At 34.3% G+C, this 16237-nt stretch overlaps 1 protein-coding gene across 1 annotated transcript in view; it reads right to left on the bottom strand.

Moving 5' to 3' along the window:
• Positions 1 to 16237, bottom strand: part of LOC145241429 (galanin receptor 2a-like) — a 921585-nt gene that overhangs the window by 237931 nt on the left and 667417 nt on the right. The window lies entirely within an intron of this gene.

Below are 16237 nucleotides of genomic sequence, written 5' to 3'. Positions count from 1 at the left end.
TAAAGCAATTATTTTCTTGTTGTCGGGAATTATTGTGCTTTTCTATTAAGCACTTAATCGAGTGGAATGTATTAATGTGATTTTAATGACATTATTATGCTTTTGAAATAATCTTATTATTTTATATGAACTTATATATATATATATATATGCACTGTTCATAACTTTATGCACACACACACACACACACACACACACACATATATATATATATATATATATATATATATATATATATATATATATATATATATAGTGTTATAATGGAATAAATCCAGAGGAAATCCGGGTATGAGAGCTCAATGTGGTAAACAGAGCAATAAGATAAAAATTATAACACGGAAATTACATAATTGTCGATGCAATAATTTATTTCAACCTTATGGTATTTTCAAGCATCTAAATCAGACAATTACATTTTTGATACTGAAAAAGAAAAGAAAAGATCGGGCTTCGACCCTCAAAAAACCAAAGGTGGTGGTAGTAGCAATCCACTTAATACATTTATAGAGAGGGTGGTAGGGATTTAAAAAAATAAAAATTAAAAATTAAAAATAACAAATAAAAATATTAGATTAGACACTTATAAGCGGCAGCTCGATGTAACCATAGATACACACACACACACACACACACACACACACACACACACTCACACACACACACACACGCAACACATACACATACACCTACACCCACATACACACACACACGCCTCTAAGATGTACGTTCTGACATGTAAATGCCTTGACACGCGTTTACTAACCTAGGAAGAAGGGGCGAAAGTATACGGATATATAGTGAAAGAAATAGAACAGCGCGTTCTATTTCTTTCACTATATATCCGTATATTTTCGCCCCTTCTTCCTAGGTTAGTAAACGCGTGTCAAGGCATTTACATGTCAGAACGTACATCTTAGAGGCGTGTGTGTGTGTATGTGGGTGTAGGTGTATGTGTATGTGTTGCGTGTGTGTGTGTGTGTGAGTGTGTGTGTGTGTGTATGTGTGTGTGTATCTATGGTTACATCGAGCTGCCGCTTATAAGTGTCTAATCTAATATTTTTATTTGTTATTTTTAATTTTTAATTTTTATTTTTTTAAATCCCTACCACCCTCTCTATAAATGTATTAAGTGGATTGCTACTACCACCACCTTTGGTTTTTTGAGGGTCGAAGCCCGATCTTTTCTTTTCTTTTTCAGTATCAAAAATGTAATTGTCTGATTTAGATGCTTGAAAATACCATAAGGTTGAAATAAATTATTGCATCGACAATTATGTAATTTCCGTGTTATAATTTTTATATTATATTATATATATATATATAAAGTTTGACTCATGTTCAGATAACCTACATCAAAAATTTCAAACGTTTAGACCCAAAATTGGCAGAAAAGATTGGTAGAGTCTGTAAAGGTCAACTCTTTCAACTTTGACCTCTTGCCAGCTAAATCTCCCCCCCCCAAAAAAAAACGAATTAAAAAACACGCTGCATGTCTGAATACCCTTTATGTAAAATTTCAAACGTCTAGACCCAGCATTGGCTGAATAGTTTGCAAGAGACCGCAAAGGTAAAATATTTTAAAATTTGGCCCATTAATTGCTAAATCTTCTGCCAAAAACTAACTAAAAATCTTGCTGCATGTCTGAATACATTTTATGCAAAATTTCAAATGTTTAGACCACAAATTGGCTGAGTAATTTGGTAGTAATTTGGAACCGCAGAGGTCAAGTTTTTTAAACTTTGACCCCAATTTTTATTCTTTAACATTTATTGTTTTGGGCCCAAATATAATTAAAAAGCTTGATCTATGTTCTAAAAGTTCAAGTGTTTAGACCCCGAATTGACAGAGAAGTTTGATAGAGTCTTCATAGGACAAATAGTTGAACTTCGACCCCTTGACAGTCAACTTTCTGACCGAAAACCTATTAAAAAGATTTTCCACAACCTCAATACCCTTTATGTCAAATCTCGAGTGTGTAGACGGAAAATTGACATTTGGTAGGGAAATGTACACACACAGATATGCACAGAGAGAAAGACAATTCCACTTCATATATATATATATATATATACTAGCATGGTGCCCGGCGTTGCCCGGGTGTTTGAAGGTGTATGCTGAGCAAAAGAAAAAAGGTCAATTTCTTTAACTTTGATTCTTATTATGACCCCTTAACCTTTATTTTTTGAGCTCAAATCAAGTTATAAAGTAAGATCTATGTTCAAGGAACCTATATCTAAAATTTCAAGTGGTTAGACCCAAAATTGTCGGAGGAGTTTGGTAGAGTTCTCGAAGGTAAATCGTTGACCTTTGACCCCTTTACAGGCCAATTTCTGGCCGAAAACTGATCACAAAGATTTTCCCAAATCTCTGTAGCCTGCATATCAAATTTCGAGTCTGTAGACTAAAAATTAACAGAATTATTGCGTAGGGAAATGTACACAGTCAAACACAGAGACACAGAGACACGTTCACTTATATATATATATATACATATATATATATATATATATATATATATATATATATATATATATATATATACTAGCATGGCCGCCCAGCGTTGCCGGGGTGTCTGGAGGTGTATGTTGAGAAAAAAAAAACCAAAACGGTCAATTTCTTTAACTTTGACCCCTATTATGACCCCTAAACTTTTTTTTTTGGTTGAAAGCGAGTTATTAAGTTATATCTATGGCCGATAACCGATCACATAGATTTTCCCAAATCTCAGTACCCTGTACATCAAATTTCGAGTCTCTCTCTCTCTCTATATATATATATATCGCGTATCTTTAGGCAGTATGTCCTTGTTGATGCAAATGTCATTAAAAAGCACGGAGTGTTTTTGCTTAATTATTATTATTATTTTAACCTTTTCCAATCTCCGAATTTTTCTTTTTATATTCGTATTAAAGTTGTATAAGTTGGATCCATATGTTTGTTTTTGCATCTTTCCGTCATCCTCAGGCAGATTATGTCATTTAAATTCTGTAAATTAAGCGCTTTACCTAAAAGCCAAATAACTTTAAATAAATACAACAAAATTATGAATGTAGTCGAAACATTTTTTAAATGCTAAGGTTCATGAATTCTAAATAATGTATGCATAAAAAATATATAATTATAATTTAACACAATGCAAATATTAATTACACCCCCTGCTAAAATCTGTCCACCCACTTAATAAACTAACCCAACACACCAACACGTGACCATAACAAATTTCTACATTTGAAACACATGTAATGCCAAACGTAATTTAAAAAAATAACGTGCTTTTTAATGTGTGTATATATATATATGTATATATATATATATATATATATATATATATATATATATATATATATATATATATATATAGTGCAAAATTTTGTTGAAAATTCAAAGACTCACGTTTTCCTTTTTATAACCTTCGTTTATTTCCTGGATTTTACCATTACAGCTGTTTCATTGATGAGTTGGCAATTTTACGATTTATGTTGCCATAAAAATATCCTGTCCCCCACCTACTTCTTCAGATGTTTATCCATTAGATTTTTACAACAAAGGGTATATTTTTAACATGCTGGACATCGTATTCGGGTAAAAGGTTTCCAAAGCCATGCTTCCTCACTTCCTCCATCTTTTGGTGTTATGTAAAGATAGTTTTCCGTTTTAACCCGTACTTTCGTATTTTTATTTTTTATTTATTAATTATTTATTTTTGTTTTAATTTTCCCTTTTTTTCTATTTTTTTCCCATTATAATATAATTTTATATAATTTTATTCCTATATTTATGCGTGTTTATTTTAATAGTGCTTTTTTGCTTGGTGTTTGAATTCGTATTATATTACCCGATGCAGGGGGGTCACTCTTGTGGTATCATTTTTTATATCTAGGGTTACCTCCCTTGCATTTTTTCCTAATCTGCTCTAGTGCGTGAAATTAAATATATGTTTCTGTGCAAACACCCGTGGATTACATCTAGTCGTTTGTTTAATAATTTTTTTTTGATATTAGTATATGGTTAGATTCTAATATACATAGGTTGCATCTTTTCGATTTGCTAGGCTTATGTTTTTGCCCCTTATCAATTATTGACCATCTTAATTTATATTCAGTTTTATTTTCCTTTAATTCCTTAATCCATACTGCTAAAGTGGTTTAGTTTTTCTTTGTTTTTTTCCGGTTGTTTTCGTTATTACTATTGGTGCTGCTTCTACTTTCGTTATAGTAGTTGTGGTTGTCACTATTGTTATGATCCTTTCTACCGTTGTTTTCATTTTTATTTACATTTTTGTTGTGTTCGTTATTTGTGGTGTTCTTATCTTTCTCAGTTTCATTTTTAAACGATGCTAGGTGATTACGATATCTGTCCTTAAAGCAAGTTCCGGTGCTCTCCAGATATACTTTAGTTTCATTATTTGTTATAACTTAACATTTGTATACGACGTTTAAGTTAAACATTTCCCTCTCATTGGACATTCATTAGGGTCCCGGCAGTTACATTCTTTTACATTGTTAGATTCATTTTCTGTCCTATCTCTGTTTTTCAGAAATTTGTTTAATTTTGTGTTATTTGAGCCTATTGTAGTATTTGTTAATTTAGCAGACGTTGCGAAAGATAGCTTAACAGTGTTTTTATTAATTATCTTACTTAGTTTACTATCTTGCGGGAAATTTTTGTCTATAATTTGGGAAAATTCCCTTGGGATGTGATTTTTTATGGTTGCTGAACGGTGGATTAAACTACGTCTGGCTCTTCCTTATATTTTTCTTTTTAACTTCTCTGTCAGTTTATTATGGTCTATCTTTTCATTTTTCTTTTTCGTGTTTATTGTATGTTTCATTTTTTCATTTGTTTTTGCTGTTTTTTCCTTTTTTATATTTCCTCATCGACATGTTGTAAGATTTACATCTGCATTGTTTATTGTTCTTTCTGTACCTATGTTATTGTTTTGAGTTTCCTTAACAAATTTAATTTATTCTTTATATCCTGATCTAGCTAGCGCTTAGTTATAATATTCCTTGTTTTTATTGAATAATTCTTCATTTTGTGATATTTTGGATATTCTTTTTGAGATTCTAGGTATAAGTGTTTTTTTTCATACTATTCGGATGGTTGGACTTGTGGTTTATGTAGAATATTGTTTTGTTGGGTCTATTGTAGGGTTCATAGGAGTTGTCTAGATTCAGGGTTATGTCTAAGAATTTTACACATTTGTGGTGTGGGTCTATTGTTATATCTAGGTTCAGTTTAGTGAATAATTGTTTAATTTTTTGTTTTTTTTTTTTTCAAATAACCTATTTGTTGTGTTCAAGTAAAATAATGCATCATCTCGGTATAGTCCTCCTCTTAGTCCTGGAATATATATATATATATATATATATATATATATATATATATATATAGAGAGAGAGAGAGAGAGAGAGAGATAAATATATATATATATATAATGTATCTACATAAAACGTAGGTCTATTTTCCTATTTTCTAAGATTTACTTCATTAGACGTGAGTAGAATTTGGTGGTAAGTTTTGAAAATATATATGGTAATTAAGCTTGACAAAATTTTCCTATTTTAATCCTCCTGAGAGTTCCTCAGACTATTTCATAAACTTCATGCTACTGGATCTTTTTATATATTCAAGTAATGCTGAGTTTACTAGTTTGCAAATCAGATTCTTTTTTATTCACACACACATTTACCGCAACCAATAGGCGCCCGCTTTTCAGATAAATGTTGATCCAGCCTATACTTTACCCCTTTTCCTGTTCGTTTTGGGAAGTAATATATATATATATATATATATATATGGTAATAATAGTAAATAAAAGAAATTCTATCACAGATTTCAAGTTGTTTCTTTTCCTCCGACTTATATATAATAAGCGACATATGTTAGTTTTATGTCGGTTAATAAAAATTCAAAGTTCACAATAAAAATACACCTAAAATATTTGATAGAAAAATTAAGCAGAAACATGCATTGAAAAGAAAATCTATCATAATTTAAAAAAAAAATGAATGCATATGTAGTTACAAGTTATGGTTACTTTCGATCACTACTACATGGATAATTTAACGAAATATCGATCACAGCGTTGCCTTTCAGTTTAGGTTCAATTCGATGTTGTTGATGAATTGCAATTAATGGCGAATGTCTTATGAGCAGCGTTTGTTTTTTTTTTGTTTTGTTTTTATGCGTGTTCTTTACACATCTTCTCATACTGTATAAACTAACATTAACCAAATGACTATGTCAACGATAACATACATCTCTTAAATCATGGAGTGGAAAAAAAAAACAATATAAACAGGTTAGATGTTAAAATGAGAAAATATTTACAATGTACAAAATAATGTACAGAAACTAGTTTCTAGCAAGACTGCATATTCACAAAAGAGCAAAAGTTAAACATCTCTCATGAATGGACTATCAATATCGAGTCACAATTGTGAGCACAGACCAATATATGATGAGTTACAAGATCCGAAACCTTAGGATGGTATATCAACATTTAAAAAATAGAGCCAGTAAACAACTTCTCTCTATATCTAGCATAATCACGTTGATATGCCGGTTCTTGCCTGATTACCAAAGCTAATCAACGATGATCCTTGCTCATACCAGATAGGTGACTATTTGGGAATACTAGGCGCTGTATAAAGTGGCAGGATAGCACTGCTCTCAAAAGAAAAGTTGGGCTTTTTTATCGTTGTGTTGTTTGTAGATCCTCTGGGTACAATGGTCAAGACAATCGCCCAGGGCGGGCACTGCTCAGACAGAAAGAAACTGCAACCTACTCTCTGTACAACTGCAAAGAAAGCAGTGGCAATACACCAAAACAATTTCAAGAAAACAACGTGAATAGTGTTGTGAACGATAAGCAACAATGAATTAACGAATGCCTCGAGAGAGATAGATTGAGAGTCATAGCCATCAATGCGTGAAACAGGCAGGGCACTACTGAAATAAATGAAACAACCTCTATTAAAAAACTGGCTAAACATGTTGGGCAAGACTGTCTTACAATTGCGATAGAAACACAATTGAGATAGAAACACAACTGAGATAGAAATGTGTTCCACGGAAATAGCCGTAAAGAGCCTTCAGATATACACCAAATCCTTCCATTGCAGAAATCTGAAGAAATATGCCGATCAACAATACTTTATACATAAACAATCCCTGGAATGTATAGATGAGTAAGGTTATGCATATTCAAAAACGATCGCTCCATTAGGATCAGGATGGATAATAATGGCTTCCTAAAATCAAGGCTTGATTACGAATGCTTCTAAGATGAGTTGTTTTATTAACGACATCAAGTGTTGTTTCTACCACACGAAAGTAGGGAATGCGAACCACCTAACATCCAGTTGTACGTTACGTTTACTATATATTGCGATATACGGCACAATCACGTTAAGCAACGAAATTAAACCTGGCCAGTACCAGGTTGGTGACCATTTGGGAAGGCGAGACGCTGTATGTACTGCGAGGTAAAATACCACGTTGAGAAACTGGCGCGGCCTATCCTTCTCCTGATAGTAGATGGGACTCTCTTAAGCCATGGTAGGCACCCCATCTCGTGAAGGCGTCACGATAAAAATACCCTGGCGAAGCATCTAGTATTCAGCTACCGACAAGATTGGAATTACACAGCAAACTCATATCGTTAGTTCAATCTCAGCTTCGGCGTTGGTTGGATGGATGGATGGCGACATGATGGTGTGTGGGTAAATATCTTCGCTAAACCATCTGTAGAATAGTAAGTGCCTTATATTGCACAAAGTTTAGGAATCATCTAGTATATAAAGAACGACTGTAAATAAGTCATACACCATCCACTATAATTACGCAATTCTTACAGGAACATACTTAGAAAACAGGATTGGTAAACATGATGAGACAAGACAGAGAACGAGGCATCATTAGAATTTAGTGTTCCCAATGATGCTTAGTTAAACGCAGATGAAAGAGAAAAGATAACTAAATAACAAAGTCATAATGTACGGCATGAATAGAGATTGGAATCTTAGGAAGATCTTCATCATTCCAGAAATGAGGAGAGAATCTGAGTTCATGAATAAATTAATTTAAAACTTTGTTAACGAATATACCCTGGTGAACCATTTGCAAGATTGACGAAAACAGTTTCACTTAAAGGAACAGCTAAAAATCCACAAAAAAAGATCTATTTCTTTGAGACGCTGGAATAGTGCGCGAATGTCTGGAATGAAGGTCATAAATTAAAAAAAAACATTAAAAATGTCATCTTCATCAGATGTCATCAACTCTTGTCTTTGGCGCCCACATAATCCATGAGTCGTATTTCTTTAACTGCATGATACCTCAATTCCAAACTTGTCCCTAATTAGTCATGTTTACCTTTCAGACATCAGCAAACTGATTGCGCAGGTCTAATAGGCTCGCATTTATGCGCAACATGATTATGATTACACTTGGCCAGTGAGAATTGAGGATATGCGTAGAATGGAGAGAACAGAGCAACGTTACACGCATTTACACACGTAGACCCAACACGTAGTAGCAGAGTAGGTCGCAAAGAACATAAAACAAGTAATAACTCGATTATTTTTGTAAGAACGTTATTTTTTTCCTCTTTCGACCGCCACGAGTAAAGTTTTGTTACGGCAGCTGTGTTTTTTTTATAGTCTTTTTCTTTTTCGTCCTGTGATGTCATTTTGCACACGGCTCGGTATTTACATATAGCCGCCATACCCCCTTTGCATCACATGCAATGTGGAGCAGAATAGCTATAGCTAAATGTACTGATCGACTTTACTTATCTTATATATATATATATATATATATATATATATATATGACACTCTAACGTGAAATTATTTTTACTTTTTACCCCACCCCATTGTTTCATTATTCTACATTTCACTTTCCCGCTAGTATGATCCTTTTCATACTTAGTTTCTTTAAATACTTTATAGGCAAAATTTCTTGACACATTTTGCTAATTCTTCCCCTCTGACGAGAAGGAAAGTATTTTTTCGAAACTCCGTATATTAAGGACGTTCAACTATATTTGTCTTTCTTTTCCAGTAAAGAGATGTGTGTTTAACTCTTGCAAAATGTTTTTCAATATATTAAACCTATGCATTTATATATATATATATATATATATATATATATATATATATATATATATATTCATTTATTTATTTATATATATACATATATATATATTCATTTTTTATTTTTTATTTTTTACTACTCGCCTGAGGATGATCAATGGAGGTCGAAAGCGTTCGCTATTATGAGAAATGTCTTTTCTCCCTCGAAAAAAAAAACGTTCGGAAAATGGTCCGACAAAGAGAAAAGGAGCATTACAAGAAAAACAAGCAAGAGTTGTCTGTGCTATTTAATGAAATGTGCATATATATATATATATATATATATATATATATATATATATATATATGTATAAAATTTAAGTATATTGTTAAAACGACCTAAGAACCAATATTCTCCAATAGTGCTTATCGCGTGTACAAAACTTAGAAATTATAAATAAAATGTTGTTATAATGGAATGACCAAGCACACTGCGTACAATAATATACAGACAATGTAGAAATACTCCTTCGGAACAAGAGAGGTACGATAACACCGAGCGCGACAGACTCTTGCCTTTTATCTTCTTTATAAATAAATATTTTTATTAACCCTAAGTAAATTTCCTGTGTTAGGATTATCTAAAGAAAGACATATCAAATTTATATAAACATTTTAAGGAGTCTACACAGATCGATCAATGTTTTAACATTTTCATATCTCATATGACCTTTAAATTAATCTCGTAGTCAGAAAATTAAAGAGTTTATATATATATATATATATATATATATATATATACATTAAAATATAATTATCACGTGGTTCGTCGTCTACGCCTCATCAGTGGCTGAACATATATATATATATATATATATACACACACATACACACACATACACACACATATATATATATATATCAGCATAAGAGAGGTCACTCGTCCATATACGTTTCAAAAACTATATGTTAAAATTATTGTCCATGACTTAATGTCTATCTCAATAAAAACGTCGTTTCCGAAACGATCGTACAATTTATTGACTTTGTTGTGTTCCTCCTTATGAAACCGATTTTTAATTTTTAATTTTAATTATACATTATCAATCATCTAACTATATATATATATATATATATATATATATATATATATATATAAATATATATATATATATATATATATATATATATAATAGCGTTATAATGGAATAATTCCAGAGGAAATCCGGGTATGACAGCTCAATGTGGTAAACAGAGCAATAACATAAAAATATAACACGGAAATTACATAATTGTCGATGAAATAATTTATTTAAACCTTATGGTATTTTCAAGCATCTAAACTAGACAATTACATTTTTGATACTGAAAGAAAGAAAGAAAAAATCGGGCCTCGACCGTCAAAAAACCAGAGGGGGTGGTAGTAGCAATCCACTTAATACATTTTATAGAGAGGGTGGGAGGGATTTTTTAAAAGAAAACAACAACAAAAAAAAAACAACAACAAAAATATTATGACACTTATAAACGGCAGCTCGATGTAGTCACAGATACACACACACACACACACACACACACACACACACATGCAACACACATACATACACACACATACACACACGCCCCTAAATATGCACGGTTCTTACACGTAAATGCCTTGACACGCGTTTACTAACCTAGGAAGAAGGGGGACAAATGTACGGATATAGAGAGAAGGAAATAGAATAAACAGCGCGTAATGGAAAAAGAAGAAGAAAAAAAGAAGAAAAAAAGAAGGGAGTGACCAACCCTGCCTGTCATATGGTTTCATTAGTCTAGAATCTCTGAGAAAGATAAGGGAAAGAAAATGGAGATTATACTCGCGTCCTATAGTTAATTGAGTCATGCAAAGTAAGTCTATTAAAAGATAAATAAAAAAAAAATTTTATATACAAAGTTTTAAAACTATTTGTATGTTATTATGTTAAAATTAGTTAGAAATAAATATTATCTTATAATACATTTGAATATTGTATTTGTAATATATTACTATGAATTCAAAAAAATGAGTCTTATGTAGTTAATATTTTATATATTTTTATGTAATTAATTTTAATTTTAATGTAATTAATTTTATTCGTGATTATAGCGGTCGTTGTAAATTTGTTCACTAATATTTAACTTCTTAATTGATTAAGATGCAGAAAATTGCAATATTAGTCGCCCCCAATTCGATAGGACGTATATAGTTTCGGTTAATATATACTTTTATTCACTCCGTACACAAAACTATTTTCATGCACGCATAAAGAAATAAATAAAATAGTAATTATTTTACAGTTTTGTGTTGATATATAGTAAATCTAATAATGTCTTGTTGTAGTATTTGATCTTTTTGACTTAACTCAGTTTAATAACTAATGTGTTATCTGCAGAGAAAAAAAGTATTTTCTTAAAGCTATCTTATTTATTTATAAGTAATTTGGATAAACAGGTACTTCGGGAAAAAGTACGCCCAACTTAGATTTCGGACTACAAATCATCAAGTAGTTATTATCGAGTATATACCGGACAGCACTATAATTGCCAGTGGGGTTGGGTGGGAGGGTTTATCGTAAATAATCTAGTGGTGTGAAATTCGGTGTCTTTACCGTTATAGAATTATCTGTTCGTCGGATCTGGAGTTATTGGTTATTTTAAATTTACATTTATGTCTACATCTGGCCATCAGCTCATCTCGTTTGTTTAGGAGATTATTGTGTTCGTACTTCAGGATTCTTATTTTTTTCCTCGAGGCATAAACTGCATCTCTGCCTAAAGCCGTTTGGAACATCCGAATAACATAGGATAGACCATGAAATTTCTAGGATGTATCAGAAGATCAGGTAAAATTAATTATGGCTTGTCGCCGATCCATCCTTTTAAACAATCAGGAAACATGGATCAAATCGAATAACAACGAATTTGACGTCCCGATGGGGGCTTTTGACTCAGCCCAGATTGCCGATCTAGTGGGCATATTTATAATGTACACTATTAGCAGAATTATAGAGCCTAACTTAGTGGGATTATACGGGTATGATGGATTAATTGTTATCCCTGATAGTGACGGCCCCATGGTATCGAAAATACATAAAAAATTTGTAAGAGCCTTCAAATACCTTGTATTTAAAATAGATAAAACCCCTAATTGTAAAGAAGCTTATTATCTAGATATAACTCTAGACTTAAGAAAGGGGATATACAAGCCGTTCAATAAAGATAATAACACACCATCTTATATTAATACTAGATCTAACCATCCAAGTTGCATAATTAAACAAATACCTAAAACGATTAACACTAAGATTAATAAACTTTCGGCTAACAAAGAAATCTTTGAAGCAAACAAAAAATTATACAACAGAGCACTAGAGATAAGCGGATACAGTGAAAAACTCACATATATAAAGAAGGAAAATAAAAATAAAAATAAATCTAAGAACAGAGGCCGGAAAATAATATGGTTTTATCCCCCTTACTGTCAACTGTCCAACATAAACATAGGGAAAGTATTTTTGAACCTAATAGATAAGCATTTTACCATAAATAATCCACTTAGGAAGATATTTAATAGAAAAACCATTAAAATAAGTTACTCGTGCACTAAAAACATGGACAGAATAATTAGCACTCATAATAGTAAAATATTAAACAACTCTAATAGAAATAAGGCTACAGTAGACAAATGTAACTGCCAAGTGAAAAATAACTGCCCACTGTACGGTAATTGTAAAGTTAAGTGCGTTGTTTATAAGGCCACGATCCACCCAGAAGATAATAACAGGGACAAAAAAGTTTACGTCGGTATCTCCGCTGGAAAGATTGGCGAGGGGAGACCAGGGATTGGAGTTCAGACGAGCACCTGCCATGAAAATAACGATAAAACAAGGATAGGCTCGCAACGTCTCTTCTGTGGGAGAGGGGTTGCAGGGTAGAGAAAAGGGCATCCCCCACTAAACAACGAAGTCTATTTTGTACTCTATCAAGGCATGATAGACTGTTTTTGGCAGCTCCTGCCCAGATATGGCAACAGTATTCCATCCTTGGCCGTACTTGGCTTTTATATAGATAGAGAATTGCATCAGTAGTGAGATATCTTCTGGAGCGGTAGAAGGATCCCACCATCTTTCCTGCGACCTTGGCAACAGACTTGATGTACGTGTTCCATTTCAGATCAGGAGTAAAGGTCAAACCCAGAAGCTTGTCAAAACACGGGGCCTCACCCAGACGAGAGCCATCCATCACAATTGATGCCAGCTGGGGATCAGAGCGTTGATGATGTAAGGATAGGAGTTTGGTTTTGGATGCATTAAAGGTAACTAGCCACATCTTCCCCCACTGAACCACGCGCTCGAGATCAGAGGAGAGAGAATCCGAGAGAACTTCGTCATTTACAGCCTTTGATGTGTTGCCGTAGATGGTCGTGTCATCAGCATAGATGTCAACGAATGATTTAAGTATGTGTTTAGGGAGGTCATTGATGTAGATCAGGAAGAGAGTTGGGCCAAGGATTGACCCCTGAGGAACCCCAGCATTTATATTGCAGGCCTCCAATTTTTGTCCATCTACCACTACTCTTATGAGCCTATCGGAGAGAAATGATTTAATCATTGAGAAAACATTTCCAGTTATACCGTAGCTGGAAATCTTGTGAAGTAGACCCTTATGCCATACTTTGTCAAAGGCCTTTGATATGTCAAGAGCAATTGCCCTAGAAAGGAAGCCTTTGTCAAGAGATTCACTAATCCTGTGGGATATAACCGTCAGCACATCTGCGGTAGATCTTGCAGAGCGGAAACCATATTGTGTGTCACTAAGAAGGTTATTCCTGCTGAGGTGGTTGACTATTTCTCTATTTAATATTTATTCCAGTAACTTACTCATAACACAGAGAAGACTTATTGGTCTGTATTGAGAGGGAGATGACTTATCACCTGAATTCTTAAATACAGGGCAAACTGATGAGGTCTTCCAGGGGGTCGGAAAGCACTTCTCCTTAAGGCAGCGCTTAAATAGTTTCGTAAGTATGGGAGCAAGTTCTGGTTGAAGCTCTTTTAACACTATAATTGGTATGCCATCAGGGCCAGTTGCTTTACTGGAATCTAGGTTTTTTATTAGCTTGGCGACCTCATGCACGGATATTTGTATGTTACCTAGCTTGTTCTGTGTTATAGGAGGAAATATGAGGAGTTGATGGCCTTCATCGCATAGGGTAGAATTAGCTGCAAAGTTCTTTGCAAATAGTTTGGCCTTGTCTGACGCTGACGAGATAACCTCTGGTCCATTGATAATGGTTGGGATAGAACGCACACTTCTGTTCAGGATCCTATTTGTTATTTGCCAAAACTGGTGGGAACCAAGCCGCTGATCAGCTACCTTGGATTTAACAGACTGGGCATATAGCTCTCTTGCATTTTTTATTACTCTTTTACAGTGATTGCTGGCAGTCCTGAAAGCAGCTTTAGTCTCAGTGCATCTATTACGTTGGTAGTTATGGAAAAAGTGATTTCTGTGCGCGATAGCAGCAGCACATTCTGGGGAGAACCATGGCTGGCTGTTAGGTTTTTGTTGGAATTTTTTATATGGTATGAATTGGTCTATGCCTACAATTAACCATTCGGTCAGATCTGATACTATAGAGGACACTTCCTTTTTAAACATGGAGTGCAGAGGTAAATCAGATATGAATGTACGGAAGCTATCCCAGTCAGCCACAGAGTATCGGTATACAGTACGGTGGAGGGGTACGTCTGATGGCTTCTTACATTTTGTTTTTATCTTAACTGATACGACGGAGTGGTCGGAGGATCCTAAAGGAGAATGAACGGTATATGAACATAGCTCAGGGGAAGTTGAAAGAAAAAGGTCTAAGAGGCTTGCATATTGATTGGGTGTATCGGGCACACGGGTGGGTTCACGAACAATCTGAGTGAGGTCATAAGCAATGGCAAAATCATGACAAAACCTCCCCTCATTATCTGTCTTATTTGAATGGGTCAGCCATTCCACGTTATGGACGTTGAAGTCACCACAGATTTGGATGTTAGCCGAGGGATGTGAAGACAGTATGTGGTCTATTTTCTCAGATATGCTCTTAAAGATAGTAACTCTGCTGTTGTGGGGCATATAGAGGGCAAATATAAATGCAGTGGTGTTAGCAAGTGCAACCCTGAAGCACATATAAGGTAAATTAGGATCTTCTCTAGAGATATCCCTGCCACATGGGAAGCCATCCTTAATGTAGGCACATATTCCATGCCCATGGCGATCTTGGGAGTCAGATTTAGCTGTTAAATTGGAGTATCCATTAATTATGAACTCATCTAGGGAAGTGGTCGGCCCTATTCCAGTTTCACATAGAAATAATATGTCCGGTTTCGTCTCCTGTAATTGGGTTTCAACCTCTGGAAGGTTGGAACGTAGACCCCTGATATTGGAGAAGGAGACCTGGTAGTAGGGGTCTACGCTGGAAGATGGGGTTCTAGGTTTAATCGAGTTTTTATTCTGGAGATATTTCATGTTGAGGTTTTGGGATTTGTGGAATAGGTCGGCATACTTGGTTAGAGCAGTACAGAGAGGGAAAGTAAGACAGAAAAAGACAGGAAATTTTTTTTTTATTTGTAGCACACGAAAAGGTAAAGCCGTAACAATTACCCACTAGTATGGCATCGAGAGGTCCCACCAGAGACTACTGCATGGTCCAGATCCACTCACCAAATGGCAATACAGCAGTCCCAGTACTTTGCGCCTGCTGATAGGACACCCTCCTTAGTGGTTAATCCAAGGTTCGGGTCCCTGACTATCAGGCGGATAACGTCAGCCCAGACAAAACGTTTACCGCCAGCACCCTTACTAGTGACATGGCAACAAGGACAGACAAAGACAGAAAAATATCCGACATCTCAGACTACTGGTCACCAAGTAGTACCGACCTTTAAGCAGCTTTTTCTTCACCCTTTGTCAGAAACATCACTCATTGAATGAGGACTGAATGACAAAATAGGAGAAGCGAGAGTTACTGGAGCTGCCGATAACACATCCACTGTATTATCTACTCTCCATTTAAAAAAAAAAGGGGGGGAGGAGAAAGGGGAATGGGTACAAGTGACTTATATCTAAGTAGTAAGTCCGG

The sequence above is a fragment of the Euprymna scolopes genome, chromosome 20, assembly GCF_053919585.1.
Source record: "Euprymna scolopes isolate OS-2025 chromosome 20, ASM5391958v1, whole genome shotgun sequence".
NCBI lineage: Eukaryota > Metazoa > Mollusca > Cephalopoda > Sepiida > Sepiolidae > Euprymna > Euprymna scolopes.
This window is presented reverse-complemented; position numbering and strand designations above follow the sequence as displayed.